This window comes from Protopterus annectens, chromosome 5.part0, assembly GCF_019279795.1.
Source record: "Protopterus annectens isolate FY-2018-M chromosome 5.part0, PAN1.0, whole genome shotgun sequence".
NCBI lineage: Eukaryota > Metazoa > Chordata > Ceratodontiformes > Protopteridae > Protopterus > Protopterus annectens.
The window spans coordinates 1,947,287,070-1,947,311,340 of record NC_056735.1 but is presented as its reverse complement, the minus strand read 5'-3'; positions in this window follow the sequence as shown (position 1 = coordinate 1,947,311,340).

The window sequence follows — 24,271 nt, the reverse complement described above, 5'->3', positions numbered from 1 at the left end:
ATGGGTATGGACGGCGGCCACAACCACATGTGTGTGTACGGTGTACACGACCATGACACACGAGCATCTGAGAGGCTAAGCGTCACAGTTGTACAGTGTCGCATGTACATATGTTCAGCAACATCTCTGTATGTCCCACCACTGGCCTGTGGACCGATGGACAACAACCAAATGTGCAGGTATGAGATGTGCACAGCACATCACAGATGCCTACCGTAGAACAGGCCTACCATGTAGACATGTGCACAGTAGGTCTGCGCCACCTGCAGTCAAACACGTTAGGTGCCAAACCACACCAATAGTCCGCCAATGACACAGATGGGCGTGCATGCCTCTGTGTATGTATGTCTGTGAATGGCTCCGGCATAGCAATATAGCCGTGTCACCATTGTGAACAACAATATGAATGGGTTGTATGTGTGAGGGTGCATCACATGTGTATGGTCAGATCGACGATACCATCAGTGGGCCTGCTATGTGAACATCCATGTCCCCATACATGGATACCTCTGCTGAGGCCAACACCACATTCACACAGGGAGGGATGGCGGTGTGTAGTGCAGCAGCAGACATGTGGGTGGCAGCGGGCAATGTATGCACACATATGTGTCACCCACATCAGTTCAGGCGGATATCCATGTGCATGGGATAGTGGTGTGTGTACACATACAGCACTGTGTCGATCAACATCCCAGCACATAGCACCTGCCAGGGCTACAGTGTACGCATGGATGTGTGATACCTGCATGCACCACACACACCCTCAACAAGCAGCGTACAGCATACCCCGCTGGAGGCCAGTGTCCACACCATGGTGATAAACATATTGAATGTCCAGATTCACACAGCTATGACCAAAGCAATGGACAGCCACCCTGCCAATACCGGCAGCCCCTGGGTGGGTCACACCCATTGCCATGTATGATGCATACCCTGCCATATCATGCAGAGATGACCAGCAAGGCAGCATGAGCTATCGCAGTCCCACATGGTGCAATGGACAAAAGGCACTCTCACTATCAACCATACACAGTAGTAATGTGGTGGCGATGCACCCTGTCATGTTACAGGTGCTGTGTGATGCTCTGCACAATGTGTGCGTGTACATGCTATGCATGGCCTTTCCTGCTAATGTGTCATGGTTACACATTGCTCCATGTCTATCACATACGTAACACAGGTGAGCTGGGGCAAGTTGTCCAGCACCGGTACAGTGCTGTGTGGAAGTACATGGCACAACACATGCATGTGCAGGTGTCCATGTGTATGTGTACAGTGCCGCTGCTGGCGTTCACAATGGACACAGACGTGATGTGTACTGACATATACACAGCGTACAGGTGAAGAGTAGCAGAGGGGTCACATGGGGACATATGCCAACTGATACGGACATAGGGGCAGCCAGGTACACATGTCCATGGCAGGCTAACATCTACATGGTGCGTGCACAGTGTGATGGGGTGGCACACAGATATGATGTGACACCCAGTGCTCAATGGTGTGAAGCCACAACATCGGCTGTGTCACCCCGACGATGCCCTTCACAGATCACTGTGCAGATGTCGTACATGTCATAGCAATGTATTTCCAACAGTATGCCAGCACAGCAGTGTGAATGTGACCTGCCACCATCATTATGTCTTCCAGATAATGCCACGTTCCCGGCTACCACCATTTAGCCGTCAGGAGGAGGGGGTCATCATACCATACCTCCAGAGTAACTACAATGCCCTGTTCAGCCATGTCCCACAGCAGGCACAGGAACGGCAGGAGATGTGGGAGGAGTTGTGCAGGAGGGTGAACAGCGTGGGCGGAACCAACCGCACATACCAACAAATCCGCAGGCACTGCACAGACCTGATCCGGCATGCAAGACAGCGTGCCGCTGCAATCGCCAGGCAACAACGTGGGACAGGTGGTGGGCCACCAACACAGCCCCCACTCACAGCTACAGAGGAGCTCCTGGTCAATCTGGGGACACCCACGGAACAACATGCACAACCACTTGCGTCCATCGTGGAGGTGGGTGTCACCCAAGCTATGAGCCTGGAGCTGCATGGTAAGTCAGTGTTGCATGTATGTATGATAGGCGACGTGGGTGTGGGTGTCATAGTACAACACATGATATAGCAATACATGCCAGGTATATGGCCACACAAGATGCAAACCATTGTATGCTATGTTGTGTTAGCAGACATGTGCATAGCACATGCAACCACACACATGCATGATGTGTCATGCACAGTGCTGACCGTGGAGATAGTAATGGCTAATGTGTATACCTTTGTGTAATGCCTTTACAGGTACGTCTGGCGTGTCGCAAGGACAAGGGTCTGTTGCAGGTAAGTCTGTTGCCAGTCAAGCGCATGTTCTGCTGTATTGATATTCCCCATGTGTTTAGGCATGACATGCTCACCTGTGTGTGCCCCGTCACGGTATACAGCTCACACCACCCGACATACACACCACCCATGTACAGTAGATACACCCATTACCGTAGAGTGGTATGACACCACACAACCAATTGGTGTGTTACGTGCATTCAGCTATGCATACAATGGTGTAGGTGTTACACAATGGCTGCATGTGTAGTATGCATTGGAATGCCAGTGCAGTATGGACACAGTACCACAGAGTGAGCTGTGATCTGGCCAGAGCACAGGTGTTACCAATGTGACCCATGCCCTGCATCGGTGCACCGTTGTGACATGGCGCATGCCATGTCCCATGCACGATGTATGTCTGTCTGCAGCATTGTCACACCATGATATGACCTATGCACAACATAGCAGACATACACACTGTCAGCATATCCGTAGAGAATGTGACACGTCACACTAGTATGGGTGTATGTCACATGGGCCACCACAGGGCCGTGTGCACAATGTCTACCACACACAATTGTCAATGAGTCAGACAGACAAGGCCATGGTGGATACCTACAGGCATGTTGCCACACAGCACATCCACAGTGGGTACTCACCATTGCACCCTGTACACACATAGTGGGTTCATCAATGTAGTGGACCCCCTGGACATCTGCTGTAGTACACCAGTGACATGAAATCCCTCTCCCCAGCTACTACAGGTGCCTCCAATGTCCACCATATATGTGCTGCTGAGCAGCTGAACTGACTTACAGACATGGCAATGTAATGCGTCCAGGTCACGCATCGCACAGACACATAGCTGTGTCCTGCTACTGTGCAGTGGCACAGAGCCTGCACCACACACCGTGCAGCTACGCACACAGCTCACAGCAAACGTACCTGCACAGACATCACTGTTACACATACATTGTATCTGTACACTGTACACATAACACTGCACCATGACAGCCATCGTGATGTGGTGCATGCGGTGGGACACCATCCTCACATGTCCACATGATACCGCACATGTTTGCGGTGTACATTACATAGTGTTGGCAGCCATGTGTACTCTCAACCTGCCCGCGGCCACACGGTGTATCACGCTGATGCATGCAAACTACCATGAATGTGTGTACTGCATGCCTACTAAATGACACCTGCCTGTTGTACTGTCCCCACCAGGGCAGTGTACATACTGCCACTATGAATGTCTGGTCTGCATTCACTGGTCTGTGTTGTGTGAATGCTGCATGCCACCTGCATTATCATATGCATGCTGTGTGTGTGTGTGTGTCTGTGTGTGTGTGTGTGTGTGTGTGTGTGTGTGTGTGTGTGTGTGTGTGTGTGTGTGTGTGTGTGTGTGTGTGTGTGTGTGTGTGTGTGTGTGTGTGTGTGTCTGTATTGTAACCGATGGTATGTCTTTGTATTGACAGGTGCTGTAGGTGCGTTCCCTCCTGCGGTCAATCTGATGCTAGTGTCCCCACAGATACTAGTGGTGATGACCATGTGCATGAGGCACAGGCAGGGTCGTCACAGGCAGAGACTGTGCCAGTGGAGAACATTACACATACGTCCCTTTCATCCCTGCACACGGTTCAGATGCCGACACATACCCCGACACCGATGCCCATAGATGATGGTCAGTCAGCGTCTGTTGTCCCTGAGCAGGAATGTGTGGTGGCTGCAGAAGGTGTGGGTACACACGATGTTGCCAGTGTAAGGACTGGTGCAGTGCCACGCAGGCATGTGGCAGGTGCTGCCCGTAGGGGGAGCACCGCTAGACATACACCTGCCGTACAGGGTGCAGCAGCTGGTATAACCAGACGCATGTTCCAGACTGTAATGGCGGCGCAGGCACGTGCCGAACAGCAGAACCAGGAAGGGCAGAGGCTGCAGAGGTCCGCAATCCGTACCCTAAATGACAGCATCCAGGCATTGGCGAATGCACAACAGCATCTTGCCGATGTTCTGGATAGGAGATTGGGCGACATGGCTGGTCTCCTCGACCGAGGCTTGGCCATCCTTGAGCGTGCGCAGTCCGTGCAGGAACACCAGGTAGGGGTGAGGCATAGGGCACATGGGCGTGTGCCAGCAACACCACCTGCTGCAGGTCAGCGTGTGCGTGCCACCTCCCATGCCCACACAGACAGTGATGGTAGCAGTAGCACTGCAGCTGCTACTACACCATCCACACCAGGACAGAGCAGGCCACGTGGGCGTGGCCTGGACGGCCCGTCGTGGGCATGTTTCCAGCGGACATGTGACATCGGAGAGTGGACAGTCTGTACCTCCACCCGGTCGTGCCCGTGCGACCCCAGGCAGGCGTGGGTCGCCGCCGGCAGACACAGTGAGCCGTAACACCTGCACTGTACAGTCAGGGGCTGCCAAGCATACCCGTGTAGGCATCACAGATGACTGAACTGTGTACACACACACCCACACACAGCAGACACAACTGTAGGGCTCCACCACACCCACATGCATTCTACATAGTCATGCCCACTCAATGCACTGGCCCTTACACACACACATGATGTCATCCATTGGTACAGCCCATGCCTGTGGCACACATATCACCCTGTGCATATGATTAAGTCTCTGCCGCATAACTGTGAGCCACACCAGCAATGCACGGTTAAGCTAACATATTATGATGCACAGGGTGGACACGATAGTGAGAGGTGTACGTGATACCTGTGTCCGCATAGTCCGTGCTGTGTATTTTGTGGTGTGTGTGTATGGCTGGTGACAGGTGTGTATGTGATGTGTGTTGTGCACGGACATCATGCAGCAGACATACCATGCAGGACAGGTGCAGCATTCATTGATATGTGTACACAGTATGTGTGGTGGTTACATGTGTAGCACCATGTCGGTGCAGTTAACCCGTTTGATACTGATGGTGTACTGCGTGCCTACTGGGAGCACTGTAATTAGTTCCCCACGTAGTCGTGGGGTACCCACAGGCATGTCTGGCAAAATCAGCATAGCACAGTTACCCACATCCGGCATGGACCCTACATAGGTACATAGGCACACATGAGCGTAACAGGATATGTGCCCTACGACATGTGTGGACCTAGCATGACTGTGTGTGGCATCTAACACCCCTCAGGATGGGGATGCCATATCCATCAGTCCCCAGTCCCTGGTCTAGCAGTGACACACAGAGGTTGACTGGCGCATAACTATAGTCACACATCCACACGTCAGTAGCAGTCCTGGACAAAGGCAGTCAGGGCCTTTCCTTCACATGGCCTGGCACTCCTCCCCGTGTCGTACTGTGTGTCTGGCCGTTACCCTGTTCCCCCAGCACGTCCCACTCATCTGTGGGTTGAGGTGTCTGACAGTCGCTTCTGTGCCCGTGTTCGCATGGGGCCTGGGAGGTGGAATGTGCCCATGTCACCCAGGTCAGACATGGCCGTGTATGTCGGGCACAGATCACCACGGATCAGCTGTGCTGTGCAGATCCACAGCCAGTGTCCCCTTGGCCGTGCACCATGTGACACATGTCCTAGCACCGTCATCCCCGTCTTGTGGTTCTTTTGCGGTCCTTCCGAGTGCTGCAGGCGTCAGGTTAGCTACAGGCCACATGTGGCATTGTACACAGTCATTGCAATGCTGTGTAATGTGTACAGTGGTACAATGAACACCCTGATGTGGTTGCCATTCCATCCAGACCAGGAGGCCACAATGGAATGTCTTCACACCCACATTGCCATTGTGTGTGTTGACAGAGGTTGCCAACAGGTGTGGTAGCCATCACCCTGAACATGTCCACCACCTTTAATGGCGTACCACCTACATGTGACATTGGGACGAACATGTTCTTCACACTGGGTAGGGCTGCACCTTCTCTGGCATCTGGTAGCAGGCCATGGCTCTGGCACCAGTCAGCCATGTCTATGGCGCCCTAGGTGGATGTCGTGTAACATGGGGTGCTGGGTATGTCGGCGGTGCGTAGTCATCTGCATACCTTGTCTGCTACAATCCCCTATGATTGCATGCACATTGGAAGGTCGGATGCCATATGGCAGGGTGCACAGGAGTGAGCCCTGTGGGCCTCCACTGGGTCCAGATATGAGTGTGACAAAGCACCTTCAGCACCAACCCTGTGTGGTGTGACCTCCAACCTGTGTGAGAAGCATCGGGTGACATATGTCCCCACATGTATGCTGGCGAGCCTTTACATGGGTCCCATGTGTAGTGTGCTCTGAACGCTCCCACCAGGTCATGGTACTGTGTGCAAACCCACACATCCCCATCAATGGCCTTGGTGAACACTCCAGACTGGACGAGCAGGTTCGGGAGGCAGGATCCGCCCTTGACTATGTAGTTGTGGGTATGTTCCGGTATTGGCTGTACACGCTATCTGTAACCATGACCACCTGTATGGACCTCCACACAGCTTTGCAGACAACACTTGTCAAGCGTATAGGGTGTGGCTGTTGACAGTCCATAGGAGCACTACCCTGGCATAGTGGGACCACAGATGCCATATGGCATCCATTGGGGACATAGCCCATAGTAAGGCTAACATGACACAGTGGCGCATGTGTGGGCCGAGGGCCTTAAAGAGGATGGGTAGCACACAGCCAGGAAACCATCGGTGCCCATTGCTGACATGTCAAGCGCCATAGAGATATGGGATCACCCCAGGCCATATGACATGTTTGGGAGGATACACTCTGGTGGGATGGATATGTTCCCTGTTGGGGGATGTATGCATGGAACATGTCCTGTGGTATGCAGACAATGTCTGTGGGTGCAGTGACTGTTGTACCATTCTGGACCATTTCCATGCAGGTCTGTGTGCCCCAACCATGTCCTTACCACAGTTAGGGAAGGCCCTGGGGTTGTCTCATGGGCCCTGTGCAGAACCACTCCCACGGCGGACCTGGATGTTGGTATGTGGGGCCGTATGGTGACGCCGGTATGAATGGGTGATGGTTTCCCTGGTACTGTCATTGCCCTGCCATGTAGTAGCTCCAACTGTTGATGTACAGGTAGTCAGTGGCTGCGGTCCACCACACCATGTGCCTACCTGTGGTGGACAAGGGCCTGATGTCATCATGTTTGCCTGTCGCAGACATGCATGTGGGTGGTCGTGGAAGGCATTCGGTAGGCGTTTTCCGGTCTGTCCTCTGTTCAACATTGGCATGGAGGACATGTAGGGTACCACACCGGTCATATGATGTGTGTGGTTTCCTGTGGAGAGGTCATCACTGAGGTCCCCCATGCTGGTGTTGGTTACAGTGAGTGGATGACCAGTGGATCCACTCTACGGTCTTGCATCACCATTGAGGGCTGTACATCCTGTGTGGGGCATATCCTCACCATGCGTGATGGGCAGAACTGTCAGACATCCCCCCCCCTGGTATGTATGGTGCATGGCTGTTTAACAGTGGCCAGGTGTGTGAACACCTGGGACTGCTGGCGTACTGTGTTGTGCCATGGGTAATGTTCCCAGGCTATGTATGGGTGGTTCATGTCACCCAAACGGTGCTGTTGTGAGAGCATGCCCACTCACCAGTGTCCTCAGGACATCTGTGAAGGTATCCTGTGTTTGTGAGGGTTGTCTGTAGCATGCAACAAACTGTAGGCCAGTCCTACACATGGTTAATTGCACCTACATATTCCCCGCAGCAACAACAACGTCTGTGGCATGACCGGGTTACTGTTGTGTGGCGGAAACACAGGATGGTCCGCATTCCGCCACCCATGCCGTCGCACCATGTGTATGCATGTCTGATCTGTGGCGACTCTAAGTGTCTGAGCATGCCCAGTAGGCAGCTGTGTAGATAGACACACAGCACAGTGCACACCGCAGCCGTCTGCAGTAATACCACGGGTGCATACCTCTATCCCCTCATAGCGGCCACGTCTGTGGCATGGCCAGATTTCTGTTGTGTGGCTGGACACACACGACGGTCCACATTCGCCACCCATGCCGTCGCAACATGTGTATGCATGTCTGCCCTGTGCCGAGTCTAAGTGTCTGAGCATGCCCAGTATGCAGTGATGTACTGATCAGTAGTTACTTGTTATTCTGGACTGCAGCACTAACGTGTTAGTGTATGGCGACCTTGGGATGGTAACAGACTGCGTGACTGCGCACTCTGTCCGAACACCCGAGCGGGCGCATTGCCTTTGCAAATGATACCACTCACGTAGGGGTATGCCTCCTGACAGCGCTCTGCTCAGTAGACTCGGTAGCGTTCTGTAAATGCTTCATACTGTAGTGTGTTCATGTAGATAGGCGTAGGTTCGTCCCCCGTCCTTTCCGTGTGTGTGTGTGTGTGTGTGTGTGTCTCTGTGTGTGTGTGTGTTTCCGTCTGCGACTGAATACGCTTTTAGACGCTCCGCAACACATGCCTTGGCTATTGCCACCTATTGTCTTGCGGCTGACGTCAGCAGCCTACAAGTATGCCTGTGACAGCGCTCTGTTTAGCAAACTCGGTAGCGCGTTCTGTAAATGCTTCATACTGTAGTGTGTTCATGTAGATAGGCGTAGGTTCGTCCCCCGTCCTTTCCGTGTGTGTGTGTGTGTGTGTTTCCAGCTGCGTCTGCGACTGAATATGCTTTTAGACGCTCCGCAACACATGCCTTGGCTATTGCCACCTATTGTCTTGCGGCTGACGTCAGCAGCCTACAAGTATGCCTGTGACAGCGCTCTGTTTAGCAAACTTCGGTGGCGTTCTGTAAATGCTTCATACTGTAGTGAATTCATGTAGATAGGCGTAGGTTCGACTCCCGGCCCTTCCGTGTGTGTGTGTGTGTCTCTGTGTGTGTGTGTGTTTCCAGCTGCGTCTGCGACTGAATATGCTTTTAGACGCTCCGCAACACATGCCTTGGCTATTGCCACCTATTGTCTTGCGGCTGACGTCAGCAGCCTACAAGTATGCCTGTGACAGCGCTCTGTTTAGCAAACTCGGTAGCGCGTTCTGTAAATGCTTCATACTGTAGTGAGTTCATGTAGATAGGCGTAGGTTCGACTCCCGGCCCTTCCGTGTGTGTGTGTGTGTGTCTCTGTGTGTGTGTGTTTCCAGCTGCGTCTGCGACTGAATATGCTTTTAGACCCTCCGCAACACATGCCTTGGCTATTGCCACCTATTGTCTTGCGGCTGACGTCAGCAGCCTACAAGTATGCCTGTGACAGCGCTCTGTTTAGCAAACTCGGTAGCGCGTTCTGTAAATGCTTCATACTGTAGTGAGTTCATGTAGATAGGCGTAGGTTCGACTCCCGGCCCTTCCGTGTGTGTGTGTGTGTCTCTGTGTGTGTGTGTGTTTCCAGCTGCGTCTGCGACTGAATATGCTTTTAGACGCTCCGCACATGCCTTGGCTATTGCCACCTATTGTCTTGTGTCTGGCGTCAGCAGCCTACAAGTATGCCTGTGACAGCGCTCTGTTTAGCAAACTCGGTAGCGCGTTCTGTAAATGCTTCATACAGTAGTGTGTTCATGTAGATAGTCGTGGGTTCGTACCCCATCCCTTCCGTGTGTGTGTGTGTTTCCAGCTGTCTCTGCGACTGATTATGCTTTTAGACGCTCCGCAACACATGCCTTGGCTATTGCCAACTATTGTCTTCGGGTGATGTCAGCAGCCTACAAGGATGCCTGTGACAGCGCTTAGTTTAGCAAACTCGGTAGCGCGTTCTGTAAATGCTTCATACTGTAGTGAGTTCATGTAGATAGGCGTAGTTTCGACTCCCGGCCCTTCCGTGTGTGTGTGTGTGTGTCTCTGTGTGTGTGTGTTTCCAGCTCGTCTGCGACTGAATATGCTTTTAGGCGGCTCCGCAACACATGCCGTGGCTATTGCCACCTATTGTCTTCGCGACTGACGTCAGCAGCCTACAAGTATGCCTGTGACAGCATTCTGTTTAGCAAACTTCGGTAGCACGTTCTGTAAATGCTTCATACAGTAGTGTGTTCATGTAGATAGTCGTGGGTTCGTACCCCGTCCCTTCCGTGTGTGTGTGTGTGTTTCCAGCTGTCTCTGCAACTGATTATGCTTTTAGGCGGCTCCGCAACACATGCCTTGGCTATTGCCAACTATTGTCTTCGGGTGATGTCAGCAGCCTACAAGTATGCCTGTGACAGCGCTCTGTTTAGCAAACTTCGGTGGCGCGTTCTGTAAATGCTTCATACTGTAGTGAGTTCATGTAGATAGGCGTAGTTTCGACTCCGGCCCTTCCGTGTGTGTGTGTGTGTGTGTGTGTTTCCAGCTGCGTCTGCGACTGAATATGCTTTTAGGCGGCTCCAGCACATGCCGTGGCTATTGCCACCTATTGTCTTCTTGACTGGCGTCAGCAGCCTACAAGTATGCCTGTGACAGCTCTGTTTAGCAAACTTCGGTGGCGCGTTCTGTAAATGCTTCATACTGTAGTGAGTTCATGTAGATAGGCGTAGGTTCGACTCCCGGCCCTTCCGTGTGTGTGTGTGTGTGTGTTTCCAGCTGCCTCTGCGGATACACATACTATTATCGCCCGCAACACATACCTTGCCTATTGCCAGCTATTGTTTTCCGGGTGATGTCACCAGCCTAGAAGTATGCCTCTGACAGCGCTGTGCTCAGTAAACTCGGTGGCGCGTTCTGTAAATGCTTCATACTGTAGTGAGTTCATGTAGATAGGCGTAGGTTCGACTCCCGGCCCTTGCGTGTGTGTGTGTGTGTGTGTTTCCAGCTGCCTCTGCGGATACACATACTATTATACGCTTCGCAACACATACCTTGCCTATTGCCAGCTATTGTTTTGCGGGTGATGTCACCAGCCTAGAAGTATGCCTCTGACAGCGCTGTGCTCAGTAAACTCGGTAGCGCGTTCTGTAAATGCTTCATACTGTAGTGAGTTCATGTAGATAGGCGTAGGTTCGACTCCCGGCCCTTGCGTGTGTTTCTGTGTGTGTGTTTTTGCAGCTGCCTCTGCGGATGTACATGCTTTTAGACGCTTCGCAACACATACCTTGCCTACCAGCGGCCATTCCTGTCACGGTTGTTGTCACCCACCTGTACATGTGCCTCTGCTGGTGGTGTGCTCGGTGGTCCACGTAGCGCATACCATACCTGTGTTGTACGTTTGTGCGGTTGGGTATGTGGGGGTGTGGTCAATCACCATGCGTGCCACATGTGTGTGTGTGTCCATGCTCCCAGCTGCATGGGTTCATACGGTATGGCTTTGAGGTTTACGCGGAACACCCATATCCTGGCGCCATCCTTGTGTTTGTGGATGGTGGGACGCAGATCGTGTACTGCTTGTGTGCTTCTTCTGGTCGGCGACCTCCGTCGCGTGTTCTCCACGTGTACCCTACTATGGTGTTGTGGGTTGCTGCTGTGTACATTACTCTCACCGGCGTGGCGGATGTGCTCGTGTGTACCTCTTTCTTTGTATATCTATGTACCTATGTTGTGGCCGTACCGCTGCTCTCCCATGGACAGCCGTCTTCCCCATGTATCGCATATTTGCACGGCTGACACATATAACTGTGGTACTTTGCATATCCACACATTGTCCATGCACTGTCCGTATTCCAGAACACCTCATAGACATCGCTGGATTACATGGCAGACAGCTATCCTTGCTGTCCTTACACTTTACCCATACATGACATACACCTTGTGTGTACTTGCCTATTTATGGTGTGTGTATGTCTATGTGTGCTGTATGCATGGCCGTGTGTGTCCCACTATAGCCATGTGTGCAGCTGTCGCCACTATGGGTATCCTTGTGGCCCGCTGTCACATGTGCACGTCTGCACATACCTGCAGACTGTACTACCCCTGCGACGGCAGCGGCCTTACATCGGCCGGTGCCCTAGGCTGTGGGGCTACATGGCTGCGCCAGCACAACACATGGTGCACCCATCTTGATATACCTACGTGACACGCCTACTAGACAGGTGGCCCTACTAGGGCAGCGGCCTGGGCAGCCGCAGGATTGGCGTATGCCTACGGCCGGCTATGGGCACATCACAAGGCACACGTCTACAGTCGGTGTTTTACGACGTCTAGGGTATTACACCACAGGAGGGACCTCCACAGCTATGCTGAAGAATGCATATGTAGATAGATTAGTAGGTGGAGGTTTGGCCACACACCAGGGCTGACCGATGGATAACTGTTGAGGCATCCTTTGTGAAGCAGGTGGAGCAAACACCCGTAACGGGAATGTAGTGTAGATGCAGATGTAGGGTTAACATACATTTGTCTACTCCGTCAGTTCTGTACCATTGTATTACAGTGATATGCTATGCATATCTTCCATATACATTGTTAGGTCTCTGATTGTTGAGGGGTCGGCATAGTACAATATCATGTAATCGTGTGTTCATAGGATGCCTTCTGAATTGTTGACAAACGTGTGTGTCGTTAGCAGTGCGTCTGTGCTTTCTATGCTGTGGCTACATGTTCATTGTTCGCATAGAAAGTGACAAATGGAAGTGTCTGGTGGATACTTAAAGCCTGGATGCTCCCATGTTATGTGTACGTCGCACCGCGCCTACGGGTGATAGCGCATACATGTCTATGAAGAACCTTTGGATATCATGTGTGACCTGCCGTGCGCGAAATGTTTACGTTGACTGTTCCATCTACCTATGTGTGACATGGTTTGTGGCCATAGGGTGCCAGCGGGTCTTTATTGTTGAGCAGGTGTTTTCCATGGTCAATTGACATCAATCCTATTAATCCACTGAAGGATGTCTTTCATTGGTGGGAACGCCATGGTTCGACCATCGTATGTCTTTCCCAGCTGACGTTGATATTGTGCCATTGGTATGGTTCTACAGGTCACCCATGTGTTCTGCTGTATGGAAGCGTGCGATCCCCATTAATGTGCTGGCGGATTAAGTGCCGTATACTACGGTATCTGCCCAGCGGTCTGGCTTTGTATGGGGAGTGTCTACTGTAGTCCCTATCTGTATTTCCTGGGTTATGCCTTGTAACAGCTGTGGGATTCCCCCAGGTTTGCAGCTATGGGTGCCATCTTGGCCGTACGTTTGTCCATCTATGGGAACTGCCTACTGGACACTAGTATAGGGCTGTACACATTACACAGCTGCATTCTGCATTTTCCGGGGGATGATTGCCATTATTAGTGCGGAGTAACGCATATGCCATGCCCACGTCCCTCACGAGGCGGGACAGCGAATCATCTGCCAATCCACACGAGACCCATTTTGCATACCCACGATCCCATGTCTGCAACACTCGACAGTACCCATTGCACATCCTTCATGTGTGCGGGAATGGGATGTGAACGCACGTCTATTGACACGACGAGCTGGGGAGTCCTATTCATATGTCCTGCATTTCATGGACACTTGTCATCACCCTTGTACACGCTTGTGGTGCCCATATCTACCTGTGCCGTAGTCACGGCTGTCACTTCTTCTGGTTCGCACGATAGCAGCCTGTCGCCAACACCTATGGACAAATATGTGGGTCCTACTATGGACACCGATGTGCATATGTAAAGTGTAGAACATGTTGGACCGTGTCCATTCGGCCAGTGGTTTTGACTGCCGCTGTATGTTCCCCAGTCGCGGATGTCTGTTTGCCTACCCATGTTATGTAGTGCTACGGAACCCGTGTCCTTCCACAATTAACCCATATGGTGTTACTGTAGTCCTGCAGGTTGGCAACTGCTTTAAGTAATCCTCAGAGGTCCCATTGTGAACTATCCGCCACTGTATTGCCATAATAACACAGCCGTACATGTAGAACCTATTTATTCATGACAGGATGTTCTTTATGAGTGGGAACGCCATACTTTAAGCATGCTATGACCTTCCTAGTTGACGTTGTTGGAGTGCCATTACTATGTGTTCCACAGGCCGCCCATATGTTCAGCGGAGTGGGCGAGTGATCCCCATACACTTGCTAGCAGCTTGGTTGCTGTGTACCCCGGGATTCGCACGGCTGGATGGATGTCTATGGAGTGTGTCTACTGTTGTTTCCAGCTGTATTTCCTGTGTTATGCCTTGCTACAGCTGTGTTATTTCACCAGGTTTGCTATTCTGGGTGCCATCTTGTCCGTCGTTTGTCCAGCCTTGGGAAATGCCTACTGGACACTGGTGTATGGCTGTACCCATTTCACACCTGCATGTTGCATTCTCCGGTGGATGATTGCCATTATTGGTGGGGGGTAAGCCATGTTCTGTACCCACATCCCTCCCACGGGGCGGGACAATGGATCCTCTGCCAATCATCTCCGACACCCATTTCTGCATACCCAAGATGCCATGGCTGCAACCCTCGACAGTAGCCATTGCAAATCCTCCATGTGTGCGGGAATGGGATGTGGACGCACATGTGTGTACTCGACAATCTGTGGATGTCTGTGCATATGTCCCTCATTTCATGGACAGGTGTCATCAACCTTGAACACGCTGGCGGTGCATTTCTGCTGCTGTGCCGTAGTCACGGCTGTAGTTCATCTGGGTCTCCTCGCAAAAGGAGAAATTTTTGGGTCCTACAATGGACACAAATGTGCATATGTAAAATGTAGAACATGTTGGACTGTGTCCATCTGGCCAGTGGTTGTGACCGCTGCTGTATGTTCCCCAATCGGATGTGTGTTTGACTACACATATTATGTTGTGCTCTGAAACCCGTGTCCTACTACGATTAACCCAAATGGTAATGATGTCATGCTGCAGGTTGGCAACTGCTTTAGGTAATCCTCAAAGGCCCAGTAGGACGTATCGCCACTGTATTGTCAATATAACACAGCGGAACATGTATACCCTATTTATTCATTTAAGGATGTTAGTTATATGCGGGGAGCGCCAGTGTTGAAACATCCTATGACCTTCCTAATTGAAGTTGTTTGTGTGCCATTAGTATATGTTCCACAGGTCACCCATTTGTTCCGCAGTATGGGCGAGTGATCCTCATGTTGTTGATGGCAGATCCAGTGCCATGTATGCCAGTATTCATACGGCAGTCTGTCTTTGTATGGGGAGTGTCTACTGTAGTCCCTATCTGTATTTCCTGTGTTATGCCTTACTGCAGCTGTGTAATTCCATCAGGTTTCCAGTTATAGGTGCCATCTCGGTCGTACACTTGTCCATCCATGGGAATTGCCTACTGGACACTGATATAGGGCTGTACAACACTCACACCTGCTTTTACCATTATCCGGTGGATGCTTTGCATCATTAGTGGGGAGTAAGGCACGTGCTATACTCGCATCCCTCCACGGGCGTGACAACGGATTATCTGCCAAACAACACCGAGCCCCATATTTGCATACCCAGGATCCCATGGCTGCAACCCTCCACGGTACCCATTACACATTCTTCATGTGTGCGGGACTGGGATGTGGACGCACTTCTATGGACACGACAATCTGGGGATTTCTGTTCATATGTCCTGCATTTCATGGACAGTTGTCCCCAACGTTAAACACGCTGGTGGTGCATATGTCTAGCGGTGCCGTAGTCACGGTATGTACTCGGATTGGCTTTTTCTGGCGCATACTGGCAAAACAGTCAGAATTTTTGGAGTCCTACAATGGACACCGATGTGCATTTGTAAAGTGTAGAACGTGTTTGACTGTTCCCATCTGGCCAGTGGTATTGACTGCCGCTGTATGTTCCCCAGTCGTGGATGTCTGCTTGACTACCCATCGTTTGTATGACATGGCCTATCTATATCCACGTGCTAGTATGCGTAAATACAGCAAACCTTGCGTCCTGCCCATCTTCATAAGCGACATTATGGAACATATATCTGCTGAAACAGACACTGTCAAATCGATAGACTCCACAGTGAAAGGATACTGAGCTGTCTGAACTACTAACATGGCCCACCCTCCGAGTAGGCATGTCATCACATAGCCGTCGCTAATTCACTTCCTTCAGGGTCGGTTTAAAGCGAATTAATCAATAAACCTGCTCATAGTTAGGTGGACAGTGCTCCAAGTCTTGATTATAACGTGACAAATACATATCAGTGTTGCATGCCTTACTTCATGGAAACAATAATACGGCAACAATGTGTTAATATATCTACAATATTGGTAAATACAATCAGTATCCGGACACATAGTTGATAATTGGTGAGAGTGCACCTTAGGATGTAGTGTGTTGATCAGGTTATTGTATATCGATGTGTATATTAGTAGCATTACGATAACAAAGCATGGAATCAATAGGTACTATTTAAGCATATATTTCACAATTATGAATGTAGCGTCTGGAGGACACATCCGTAACCTTGCCTGGTTCCACTGGATCACACACGCACACGTACACTCGCATGTCCGGATTGTGTGTTACGCGCACGCGCACATGCATATCCGTATTCCGTTTATATATGTTTACAGTGTCTGTGTGGTTACGTGTTTTGCGTTACTTGTGACTATTCCGGTAACATATGTCTGATCCGGTTGGCGGACGTGTGCAGAAAGGACTTACAGCTGTATATATGTAACGGTCTTTGCAGCATGGGCGCTTTACGTACCGTGCACATCTATATGTTCTATAGTCATGATTCCAGCGTGACTGCAGTCACGTTTGAGACTTCTGTGACCAGTGCACGTTAGCTGTTCGTTGTCATTAATATGCATACCCGTGGTACCTATGTACATTTACATATCACCCCCCCCGCACACACACACGTCACAGGCATCCATTCCCCTGCTGGGAAAGGTGCGGTACTGCATGTTGAACATTCCTAATTCCCCCTCGCTCATGGCCCAGGATGCATATGTCGTCACCACAGGGCTGTTCAGATGACAGCTGCTTATATCCCATATGCATACAGGCCTTTGATTGTCAGGGTGTTGCTGTGGTGCTTTGGGTTTGGTCTTGTCCGCCCACTGTACGGGACCGCCCTGACCCTGTAGGAATGTTAGATGAGTCACATGGGCACGTTTTGTCCGTGTCCATGGTACTATGTCACGGCCCCCCCCCAATTAGTCTTAACCGTGTGCGCCGAATGTCCGGTGTATCCGTTGTAGATCTCGTTATACTAATTGCACACGGTCTGATCGAACTAACCTACTGCCATTACTAACCCTCCGTATGTATAGGCTGTGTCGCAATATTACAAGGGTTTAACATTGCGTGACGTTCACTGAGCGACAGACATGTCCGTTGCTTTTCTTGGGGCCGGTTCCGCTGTGCTACACACATTTAACATGGCGTAACAGGTTGAACAGCTCAGACACGAGGACATCGGGTTGTCCGTCGTTGTCTATTATTGAATGTCTCTGTGGAGTTTGTTTCACAAAGCGACACATTGTCGGCATTGTTAACGGACATCTCGCGCGAATGCGTCCGCACCGGCGGTGGCGTATGTCTGCCTTTGGCGGCCAACAGGCATTATGCTGTGCCATTATGTCTGGGGATATATGGTTTCCTTCCTTACGTAGATGATGTGCCATACTAGCAATGACCCTAGCGATGACCGGCGTCTGGGTGTGGGTACTGCTGTATTACCCAGGAGAAGAGTGCCCTTCGGGTAAGTGGTGACCTAGGCAGAGGTTGCCACCGATCGTCACCCGCTACCCCCTCCTGGTCTACCTACACCAAATAGAGTCTGGAAAGGTGCCCGGTATAGCAACACCCTAGGCGGCTACCTACTTGGCCTATGCCTAAGGCCGGCTATGTGTGTGGTCCCTTGGGCATCGGACTCGGGAGCGTGGCACGTCTGCCATTGGTATGTCAGCATTACCCACATCCAGCCCCAAGGCAGTTAACACAACATCCATGGGTCCACATGGTGTCCCAGCTGTGCACTCCGGGAACTCTATGGAATTTAACCCACACTTGGACAGCTGTGTAATCCTAGCCTCACCTCAGGATCGTGCCTGAGTAGTAGCACAGGGCGACTGTAGTCACACTCCACATAGATGGTGCCTCCACTGACCCTGGGTATTACCATACCATTAGTTTGACAAGCCTTATCTGCAAAGCCATGGAGATGGATCATAATGGGACACATAGATGAGGACATAGGGGACCCGCATACTTTGGATACAACCCAGTTTAGCTTGGTCATAGTCAGATCATGCCCTTTACACGTGTTTCACTTTGTAGAATCAGTCACCAAGGCCATTGCTGAGGGTAAACCAGTCCATACAGCCTACCTCAACCCGGCAGAGGCCGTCGACACAATACCCCCTCGGGTATACTTGATAAACCCGTCATCTTGAATGTAAGTCCATACATCGCCCTATGGGTTGCAAGCGGGCTAGGTCACAGAACACACATGCCCATAGTTGCTGGCGCCATGTCATACTCACAGCCAGTCACAGGTGGTGTCCCATGGGGCTCAGTCCTGGGTCCACTATTTCCAGCATCACGTTTCCAATGTACACGCACACAGGGGTTATGGGTGACAATGTTTGCATCGACTGCAAACCGGATGCCAGGTCAGACACACATCTGACACAGATATCCTTCAGGAGTGCCTCACAGATGTGGATAAGTGGTACCAGAGACATGTCCTACAGCTAAATGCCAGGAAATGCATAGGCATACCCTTCGGGATGAACAAGGTTACCCCGAGCTACCATATAGGTGGCAGTCCACTGAACACGGAGGGGGTTACCAGTGATCTGGGGACACGTGTTGTTGTTAACCGTTCGTTAGACACACATGTTGCTAACATAGTTGGGTAGACCTTCCACATTGGACACATCATCATGAAGGGATTCACATCTAGATCAGGGGAGGTCATTGTCCCCTTGTACTCATCACTCAATAGACCTATGATTGGGTACAATGCCCCGTTCAGAATGTATCTGACCCAACACCTGCAGCAGCTGGATAGGCACCAACAGTTCTTCGACAAACGGATGCAGGGTCTCAGGTATATGTGTTATACTGACCGACTGAAAGGATTCCAGCTGTATACAGTTGCATACCACTTGCCCAGAGGTGACCCGTGCCTGGCATGCACGGCTAAGTCGAACCCAGATCTGATGACTATGCTTCACGTAAATAAGGTAGATCCCTCAGAACCACAAGGGCAGCTGGCGTACACCTTTACACTGTCATTAATCGAAGGTGTTGTTGGTACGGATTCATCACCCAGACACTCACTATGCTGTGGAACGACATCCCAGTACATGTGAGGGCAAGCACCTCGCTGGCCTTCTGTTAGTATTTACACATGGATGTCTGCATTGATTTCTTTCTGTAACCTTGTAAATGAATGTTACATTAGCACATTGTGAATCTTTACATTTCGTTGGTCTATTTTACAGTACTCATATTCATACGGTTTATGTGTATATATTATGGTTCATTCATATTACTAGGTGTCTGCAGTTCTGTTAATATATTGGCACAATCCGTAGGACATATACATGTAGCTTACACAGTCAGACATTTGGAAAACATTTTATGTTGGTTCATGTTTCATATATGTACATATATTTCCATTTTCCGATGAATACTGTACCTTTTGGAGCAATGTCTGTTGTCCTCACTGTGTGGGATGTGTAACCCAAGTAAGGTTTGTTCGCTTGTCTGCCTTTAAGGCATGTAATTAGTACCTAGCACATCTAATGTACCAACCAATTAATGCTTGTAAATTTAGTAGGTTGGACTACATTGTATGTAGTCTGAATAAGTCTGCTTATGAAGCAGTCGAAGTGTGCTCCAATACACTATGGTGACTGCCTTTAATTCTTGGTGTGTTCTGGTTGGTCACTGGCGGTCCCTACAGTACCTCGTCTTTGCTTTGGACTTCATCGGCTGGTTGTCTGTGTTTCTTGTATGGAGAATGTCAACTGTAGTCCCTATGTGTATGAGTTGTGTAATGCTTTACTACGGCAGTGTAATTCCACCGGGTTTGCATTTATGTGTGCCATCTTAGTCATACGCTTGTCCATCCATGTGAATTGCCTACTATACACTGGTATGGGGCTGTACACATTTCACACCTGCATTTTGCATTCCCCGGAGTATGGTGTGCATTATTAGCGGAGAGTGACGCATGTGCTACGCACACGTCCCTCCCACGGGGTGGGACAAAGGATTGCCTGCGAAACAATACCGAGGCCTGATTCTACATACCCAGACTCCCTTGACTGCAACAGTGGACAGTACCCATTACACATCCTTCATGTGTGCTGCAGTGTGATGTGGACGCAGCTGTATGGCCCCGATACCCTGGGTATTTCTGTGCATGTGTGCTGCAGTTCATGGACAGCTATCATCAACATTGAACACGCTTGCGTGCCTATGTGTACCTGTGCCGTGGTGGCGACAATTAGATCACATGAGTAATGCAGGAAGCTAGCAGGCATGCTCTGAACAGAATTTTTGGGTCCTACAATGGACACCGATGTGCATTTGTCAAGTTAGATGTTGCTGGACTGTGTCCACCTGCCCAGTGCTTTTCACTGCTGGTGTATGTTCCCCAATCGCGGATGTCTGTTTGACTACCCATTCCACATGGTGCTACATAACCGGCTGCGTTAGTACTGTGAACAAATGACATACATCCAAAGATGGTGGTTACCAACTGCTTCATATAAACCTCAGACATCCCAATGGGACATATCCGTCACTATATTTCCAATATAACACCACCAGAACATGTTGCTTACCTATGCATTCATGTAACCATGTTGTCTTCGTAGGTGGGAATGCCATAGTTTACACATCCTACGTGGCGTTGTGTGTGTGCCATTAGTATGTGTTCCACAGGTCGCACATCTGTTCCGCTGTATGGTAGCGGGTGCTCCTCAGTCTGTTGCTGGCAGATTGAGTGCTGTGTACGCCGGTGTTGGCACGAGAGTCCGGCTCTGTATGTGGAATGTCAACTGTGGTCCCTATGTGTATTTCCTGTGTCATGCCTTACCGCGGCTATGTCATTTACCCAGGTTTGCAGTTGTGGGTGCCATCCTGGCCATACGGGTGTCCATCCATGACAATTGCCTACTGGACACTAGTATAGGGCTGTACACATTCCACACCTACATGTAGCATTCTCCGGAGTATGTTTTGCATTATTAGCGGGGAGTAAGGCAGGTGCTACGCACATCCCTCCCACAGGTCGGGAGGAAGGATTGCCTGCGAAACAACACCGAGCACAGAGTCTACATACCCAGAATCCCTTGACCGCGACAATTGACAGTACCCATTACACATCCGTCCTGTGTGCGGAAGTGTGATGTGGATGCAGTGCTATGGACCCGGTACCCTGTGTAATTCTGTGCATCTGTGCTGCATTACATGGACAGCTATCAGCAACATTAAACACGTTTGCGGTGCATATGTGTACCTGTGTCGTCAATGAGTTCACTTAAGTGTTGAAAGAATGCGGCATTCCTGTCTTTAGACAAATTTTTGGGTCCTACATTGGACACCACTGTGCATATGTAAAGTGTAGAGCTTGTCGGACTGTGTCCTTGTGAGAAGTGGGTTTCACTGAGACTGTGTGTTCAGGAATCGCGGATGTCTGTTGGACTACCCATTCCACATGGTGCTACATAACCAGGTGATGTAGTACTGTGGACAAATTACATACATCCAACGATGCTGGTTAGCAAATACTCAATTTAAACCGCAGTCGTCCCAATGGGACATATCCGTCACTGTATTTCCACTATAACACCACCAGAACATGTTGCTTACCTATGCATTCATTTAACCATGTTGTCTTCATAGGTGGGAAAGCCATAGTTTACATATCCTACTTGGCGTTGTGTGTGTGCCATTAGTATGTGTTCCACAGGTCGCACATCTGTTACGCTGTACGGTAGCGGGTGCTCCTCAGTCTGTTGCTGGCAGATTGAGTGCTGTGTACGCCGGTGTTGGCACGACGGTCCTGCTTTGTATGTGGAATGTCAACTGTAGTCCCTATGTGTATTTCCTGTGTTATGCCTTCCCGCGGCTATGTCATTTACCCGTGTCTGCAGTTGTGGGTGCCATTCTGGCCATACGGGTGTCCATCCATGACAATTGCCTACTGGACACTACTATAGGGCTGTACACATTCCACACCTACATTTAGCATTCTCCACAGTATGGTTTGCATTATTAGTGGAGAGTAAGGCAGGTGCTACGCAGAAATCCCTCCCACAGGGCGGGTAGAATGATTGCCTGCGAAACAACACCGAGCACAGAGTCTACATACCCAGAATCCCTTGACCGCAACAATTGCCAGTACCCATTACACATCCGTCATGTGTGCGGAAGTGTGATGTGGATGCAGTTCTATGGACCCGGTACCCTGGGTATTTCTGTGCATCTGTGCTACATTACATGGAGAGCTATCAGCAACATTAAACACGCTTGCGGTGCATATGTGTACCTGTGACTACAATGAGTTCCGTTAGGTGATTAAAGAAGGCGGAAGAGCTGTCTTTAGACAAATTTTTGGGTCCTACAATGGACACCACTGTGCATATGTAAAGTGTAGAGCTTGACGGACTGTGTCCTTGTGAGCATTGGATTTCACTGATACTGTGTGTTCAGGTATCGCGGATGTCTGTTTGACTACCCATTCCACATGGTGCTACATAACCAGCTGATTTAGTACTGTGAACAATTGACATACATCCAAAGATGCTGGTTACCAACTGCTTCATATAAACCGCAGACATCCCAATGGGACATATCCGTCACTGTATTTCCAATATAACACCACGGAACATGTTGCTTACCTATGCATTCATTTAACCATGTTGTCTTCATAGGTGGGAATGCCATAGCTTACATATCCTACTTGCCGTTGTGTGTGTGCCATTAGTATGTGTTCCACAGGTCGTACATCTGTTCCGCTGTACGGTAGCGGGTGCTCCTCAGTCTGTTGCTGGCAGACTGAGTGCTGTGTACGCCGGTGTTGGCACGAGTCCGGCTCTGTATGTGGAATGTCAACTGTGGTCCCTATGTGTATTTCCTGTGTCATGCCTTACCGCGGCTATGTCATTTACCTGGGTTTGCAGTTGTGGGTGCCATCCTGGACATACGGGTGTCCATCCATGACAATTGCCTACTGGACACTAGTATAGGGCTGTACACATTCCACACCTACATTTAGCATTCTCCGGAGTATGTTTTGCATTATTAGCGGGGAGTAAGGCAGGTGCTACGCACACATCCCTCCCACAGGGCGGGAGGAAGGATTGCCTGCGAAACAACACCGAGCACAGTGTCTACATACCCAGAATCCCTTGACTGCAACAATTGACAGTACCCATTACACATCCGTCATGTGTGCGGAGGTGTGATGTGGATGCAGTTGTATGGACCCGGTACCCTGGGTATTTCTGTGCATCTGTGCTGCATTACATGCACAGCTATCAGCAACATTAAACACTCTGGCGGTGCATATGTGTACCTGTGACGACAATGAGTTCAGATACGCATTGAAATAAGACATAATTTGGTTCTTTCCACAATTTTTGGGTCCTACAATGGACACCACTGTGCATATGTAAAGTGTAGAGCTTGTCGGACTGTGTCCTTGTGAGCAGTGGGTTTCACTGATGCTGTGTGTTCAGCAATTGTGTATGTGTGCTTGACTACCCATACTGTGTTGTGCTACAGGAAACATGTCTTCCGACACCAGAAACCAATGCTATACATCCATTGTTGCAGGTTAACAACCACTTTCATACCATACCCAGAGGTCACGATTGGGAGGTATTGCCACTTTATTATCGGAACAACAACCCCAGACTGTGTACATCATGGGAACTTTAGGCCAGTCTTACCGGCCATTTCCAATTGTAATTGGCAGACACATGTCAATACATGTATGATAACACATATTGTCATGCAGAAGTTGATCTATGTTATTTGGACATTGGCTTCTGCTTTTGGCATCCGTTGCTGTGAGTGTTGCCAGTTAACATACACATTGCTTGCTCAGAGGCAGACTACACACTACTGCGCAGTACTGTGGTCTCCTTTAAGGACCCTGAGCCAGTGGTC